Here is a 6,738-nt window from a genome sequence, read left to right on the forward strand (position 1 = left end):
GCCGCCGTCGTCGCCGCCGCCGCCGCTGCTCAAGCCATTTAATTAATTTGTGGGACTTTCTTTTCCATTTTCTCGGTCTAATATTTGACCCTTGACTTTTGAATTGGTTTTGTCTATTGGGAGGTCCCGTTACGTGTTCTTGTTCCCGTTAGAAATAAATGGAATAATTAAATGTACAAGATCGTCATCCAGTATCATGTTTTCCTCCTATGATTTTTGAACTAGTTTTGTAAAGATCCCAGATGGCTACTCCGCATAAAAATTATATGGATCTTTGTTAATTTTGTTCCTTTTTTCTTGGTTGGGTGATTGTTATAATAGTGATTACACCTTGCATTATGTTGTCAATGGTTGGGTGATTGTCAATGGTCCGCTGATACCGATCTTTGATATTTTGAGAAGTCGTCGAATAATTATCGCTATTTATTGGCGTTGATAGAGGAATAATTCTGTTTCCATCCTGATTTGAACGGGGGGGGGGGGGGGGGGGGGACAAAGCGTATTTCAGACATTTGATTGCCTCCTATTGATTCATATCACATTGTACCGTGCGGAGCGTTCTGATAAAATATTGAACGGCTTTTCTTTTTGAATGAGAATTCCCTCATGCAACGGGTAATATTTGCCTACTCCCCACAAGAAGTTGTTTAGCATAAGCATGTAAGTGATGAATACTAAGTCATAGAGTCATATTTAGCAGCTTAAATCTCTCTCTCTCTCTCACTCAAAAATAAAATAAAAATAAAAATCAACAATTAACACTATAACGTAGATAGTAGTAATTGTGTTTGAAATTTTCTTTTTGAATGAGAATTCCCTCTCGCGAGGGATAATATTTGCCTACTCTCTATAAGAAGTTGTTCAGCATAAGCATGTAAGTGATGAATACTAAGTCGACTTATTGTTAATTTTTTTTAATAGAAAAGTCAAGTGAGTATCACATACTACATTTCACTAATTTGAGTTAGTTATGACGGTTTACTTATAATTACAGTAAATACTCTAAATATTTTAGGCATGTAGAATTAACCATTCACAAGAGGTTAACAATTACTTATAACTGCAGTAAATATTCTAAATATTTTAGGCATGTGTCTACATATTTGCTTTATATAAGTGCTAAAACAGTGAAATGATGTTGCCATAAATATCCTAATTATTTTAGGCAGACGCATTTGGGTACATATTTACTCCATTTATAATTTTGCTAAAAGAGTGAAAGGATAGGATACTTAAGTGCTAATTTATAATTTGCACTAAAAAAATATTGTCAGAAGTGGGATTTGAACCCACGCCCTCTCACGAGGACCAGAACTTGAGTCTGGCGCCTTAGACCACTGTCAGAAGTGGGATTTGAACCCACGCCCTCTCACGAGGACCAGAACTTGAGTCTGGCGCCTTAGACCACTCGGCCATCCTGACTTAGAACCCACGCCCTCTCACGAGGACCAGAACTTGAGTCTGGCGCCTTAGACCACTCGGCCATCCTGACTTACGTCCTTTATTGAGCAATTATACGATACATTTTAGAGTTCAGGCATTCAGTTTCCTAGCATTATTTAAATTGTTTGCTCAGCATACAAATGAGCTATAATTTCTCGGTTTGTATTTCGGTCAATTAGGAAAAAGACCAACAAATTTTTTTTTTAAGGGTGTTAGTCAATTAGAACATTTACAATAGAATGACGATAACGGTTAGAGTGAGGTAATTTTTTAAAAAGTGGATATTTTAGTGGGATAATATGATATGTTTTTGTGAAGTGGGACATCCTGATAAAATAAAGTATAGGATTGTTTTCAATAATCAATTAGCAAATAATTTATGTATTTTGATAATAACTATTGTTCACATATTTTTTTTAAATAACTACTGCCAATTAAGGATTGTTTAACATAATATGGATTAGTCCTGAATTACTATTATTTAGACAATAAGATATCATTAAGAACAATGATTATTATTTGCATTGTTTTATATTATTTTTGAACTTTATTATTATAATGCCTGTTATGTTTTAATAAAACATAAAATATGATTTTTTTTACTTTAAAAATTATAATATTTAATAAAAAAAATAAAATAACATATAAAGAGAGGAGTAAGAAGAGAGCAACACAATCTAATTGAATGGTGTGATGATGATGGAAACTATCAGAAGAAAAAAGGATGAAGAAAAGAAGATGTTTATGAAAAGTAAAAGGAAGAAAAAAAAGAAGAGTTCTAGGTTTTTTACCATTAAGTTCCAGCTAAAAACTTGAGATAATTTGATAGGCTAAAACGTTCTCATTTGTATAAAAATATGAGAAAAATGAGATAAAATTTCACAATTATCTAATTTCATGTTTAATTAGTTCTAATTGACCAACATCTTATAATTTTATCCTATTTAAAGTTCTAATTGTATGATACTTTAAAATTTTATCCCATAAATTATCTTGACTAACCATCCTTACAGAATTACAGTTCAAATTAGGATTTCTCCACCTCAAAATCACTTCTTTTTCTCTTGTGCTGGATTTTATTAATGAGAATCTCAATTAATTCTTATAGATTTCAGGTCTGGATTTAAGAAAAAAGCATTTTTTTAAACGAAACTAGCAGGTAATTTGATCATATTTTTGTTATTATACGTGTTTTAGTATGTAATTTTGTTATTGTTCATGTTTCTTTCCTCTTTGGGTGATTTAGGAAAATGAAGATTTTTATCAAGATACCATCGATAATGGCCAGAAGAATATCAAATTTTTGTCAGAGGTGCCTTTTTCTCAATTAATTTCGTGCAACTATGAAAACCTTTCCTTAAGAGGTTCAGTTTTAAGAGTCTTGTTTTCGGATGCATACAGATGGTAAATTAGAGATCACATTTACATCTTATGATCACATTTACATCCTCGAGTTGAAGGTGCCAATGGAACAAATTATATCAAATGGAGGCCGCATTTATTCTTCGGGCCTGTTTGGTTCGTTTCATTGAAACTATTTTTAGTGGTTTTAAGGGGGGCAAAAAATTACAACATCACATGTAGGGCTACTTTTTCATCATTTTAGCCTCGAAGTGGAGGATGAACAAATATATTTTCATCATGAATTAGTGCATGTAGCAAAAGTTCACTTTTAAGGTTCTTGTTTTTGGACCATTTGCTTCAAATTTGGGAACATGATACAATTCAATTCTGGTGCTAATTTCAAAAATATGCCCTGTATTTGAGTCAAATACACCTTTCATACTTCAAATTGCAGATCATGGAGATCAAGCATATAGATTTCATCATTTGTGGAAGGTATGAAGGTTGCTAATGTTAGTTCCTATGCTCAGGCTTGGGTATGTTGAAATAAGTGAATGTTAGAGGGTTTTTATGGAAAGATATTATTTAATGATTGGATTCCATAGATGAAAATTAAAATGTGTTTAATAAGTAGTATGTGAGTTTTAATCCCACATTGGCTAATTGAATGCATTTTAGTTGGTTTAAATTAACACACGTGTTATATATACTATAACAAAGGTGTTAGTATTATTCAATTGTGTTGGTATATAAGTGAGCGTGCAAGCAAGCGAGTGGGCACGTGGTTTTTTGCATGTGCTGTTTTTAAACGAGCTTAAACATTTTGTATGTGCTCATTTAAAACCAGCTGAAAGTTTTGTACAATCAAACGACGTAACTTCAATTAAAATTGATCATGATAAGTTGATCATAAAAGGATTCAGAGCAAAGGAACCTTTGGAGCTCGTGCACTCAGATGTATTCGGCCGAGTGAAGCAGGAATCGATAAGTGGAATGCGGTACATGATCACCTTTATTGATGATTATTCAAGACATGTCTGGTTTATTTCCTAAAGGAAAAGGCTGAAGCACTCTCCAAATTCAAGCAATTCTGATAAGAAGTCGAAGGAATACTCGGCAAGCAGATTCGTTGTCTACGCACAGACAATAGGGGAGAGTACACATCGAAGGAGTTTTACGATTATCTGAAGCAGCACAAGATTCGGCGACAACTAACGTGCCCAAATACTCCATAGCAAAATGGCATAGCTAAAGGAAAGAATCGCCATCTCGCCAAAATTTGCAGAAGCATGCTTCATGCCAAGAACGTGCCAGGACATTTTTGGGCTGAGTGTATGAAGACTGCGGTGCATGTGATCAATTGGCTACCACAACCAAAATTGGAGTTCATATCACCATTTTTAGAAGTTGTGGAATACAACCCCAACCGTAAACCATTTTAGGATTGTGGCCGTTGTGCTTCTTTTGATGTTGCAGGGATTCAATTGGTGTGTCCTCTAAACATTTGCATTTCATAATTATAATTCTTTTTTAAATGTCTATTGTTGTTTAATTTTTTGTAGGTAACTGTGGTTGCTTTCCCTTTCGAAAATATGAGATAGATCTTTCGATCTTTGAAGATCATTATTATATTGTTACTATCAGCATCAATTCTTGCCTTAATATTTGCAAGCTATTTTATATTGCAAATATTCCGAAGATCATGGAAACAAGAGGCATTTCTATAGGCAAATCTCTTGCATTTGCTAGCGCTAGTCACGATGTTCGCACTTCTCTTGCAGGAATCAGTGGGTTAATTGAACTTTGTCGTGATGATGTTCCTCCACAATCTGAGTTGGATATCAACTTGATCCAAATGAATGCTTGTGCGTCTAAGCTTCTTGGTAAGTTTACATATAGACAAACATTCTTTTTATTGTAAAAAGTTAGTCTTTTATTAATATGATTTAATAAACTCTTTTTTTTTTTTGACAAGGGAAACCTGATCAGCCACTCAGCGCCACCCTTTGGGGTCTGGCGGACACCACGGTTCAAATCTCCCCGATCCCCCCACAGCTGAGGGAGCCTGTGAAAACGGCGAATGAATTGTGAAAAACGTGAAGAATAACCCAACATAGACTCCACCACACCCTGGTGTGGTGTCTGTCATGAGTGTGGTAGAATCTGTCCTGCACCACACCCTCTGCCACACCCACGGTGTATGGTATGGCAGAATCTGTCCTGCACCACACCCTCTGCCACACCCACGGTGTAGGGTGTGGCAGACTCGTTTTTAGAATCCTCTTTTGTTTGGGAATCCTCCTTTGTTTGGGATTGTGTTTTATTATAAATAGGACCACGTTTTTTAGGGGTTCAAAAGGAGAGAAAAGGAGAGAGTTAGCATTGTTTTGAGCACTTTAAGAGGGAGATATTGTGAGGGAGTTGAGAGCTTTGGTTAGGGTTATATTTGAGTGATTTTGTGAGTTGTAACCCGTTGTATTTCTCCTCCATATAGTGAAATCTTCCCATCCTCTCCCCGTGGACGTAGGCAATTGCCGAACCACGTATATCTCTGTGTTTGGTTTGATTTGTCGTAATTGGCTTGGTTTGTGCAAGTGTGTGGCTTTCTTCTTCCGTGATCTCAAGTTCGTTGTGTGTGCGTGCAACGCTTCCGCATAGGCGCGCGACAAGTGGTATCAGAGCTCAGATTTCAGATCTAGGGTTTTGGATTAGGTGGAGGAAGATTCAGTTAGAAGCTTGGTTCTTGGAGTTCTAGACTTTGGTGGAGTTATGGTTTGAAGTTACCGTTGAAGATCTCGCTTTCCTCGTGTGGTTAGGAGTTCTATTTGGAATCAAATCTAGGGTTCAGTTGGGTAATTTCTTATTCCTTTCAAAGTTTGAATCTTTCCTTGCAATTTGGAATTTGTGATTATGGGTGAAGAAGTTGGTGAAAGCAGCAAGATGATCGGCACAGTTCAAGTGGGTTTTCAGAACACTAAGATTAGTGTAGTAAAATATGACGGCAAAATCAATTTTGGTTTGTGGATGAGAGACATACAGGATACGCTCAATGCTCAAAATCTAGAGGAGACCATCATGGTCGATGTGAGGCCACCTAAATATGAAGAGGCGATATGGGAAAAGATGAATCGAAATGCTTGCGGGGTGATCAGGTCCTGTTTGGAACAGGAGCTGAAATACGATGTGATTGGGGTGACGTCTGCGATGAAGATGTGGGAAATTCTCAACAATAAGTACCTTACGAAGAGTGTTGAGAACCGGTTGCACTTGCTGCGAAGGTTATTCAGATTCCAGATGTCCAGAGGTACCTCGCTTGCGGCTCATGTGAACAACTACACTAAGTTGTTGTCGGACTTGGCGAACGTGGATGAGAAGATCACAGATGAGTACAAGGCTATTATTCTTTTGGGCTCCTTACCGGATGAGGAGTATGATACATTCGTGCTTACATTGCTGAACGGGAGATCTTCTATCACTTATAGTGAAGTGACTAACGCATTGACGAACTACGATTTGAGGAGGAAGGATAAGAAGACTTCCCGCGCTAGTACTTCAGGAGAGGCCTTGTCGACGAGAGGTAGAAGCCCATATGTAATGACCGTAAATTTCTACTACTGGTTTAAATAATTTTTTGGTATTTAAATATTAAATATTATTTTTCTAAAAGAGTATTTGTAATTTTCCCCATTTCTCTAGAATTTTCTACGATTTAAAAATACGGTATTATATTATTTTAATAGTTTTGCTAATTATAAATTTAATTGTTTCGGTAAAAAATTTAAATTAATAGTTAATTATTCATTATTGTTATTGTTACTATTATTTGATCATAAATTTTTAATATTTATTTGAATAAAAATTCTGATATTTTAAATTATTTAAAAGGGGGTATTTTTCATTGTGTTTTTCCTCTCACCGGTATTTCACTCTGTATCTCTCTCCCCCCTAAAA

The 6,738-nt window shown here is 35.8% G+C and overlaps 1 non-coding gene across 1 annotated transcript; it reads right to left on the reverse strand.

The window, feature by feature from the left end:
- On the reverse strand, nt 1,339–1,422 carry TRNAL-CAA. The gene has a single exon. It is a non-coding gene; the product is annotated as a tRNA-Leu (tRNA).

This window comes from Asparagus officinalis, chromosome 8, assembly GCF_001876935.1.
Source record: "Asparagus officinalis chromosome 8, Aspof.V1, whole genome shotgun sequence".
Taxonomy (NCBI): Eukaryota; Viridiplantae; Streptophyta; class Magnoliopsida; order Asparagales; family Asparagaceae; genus Asparagus; species Asparagus officinalis.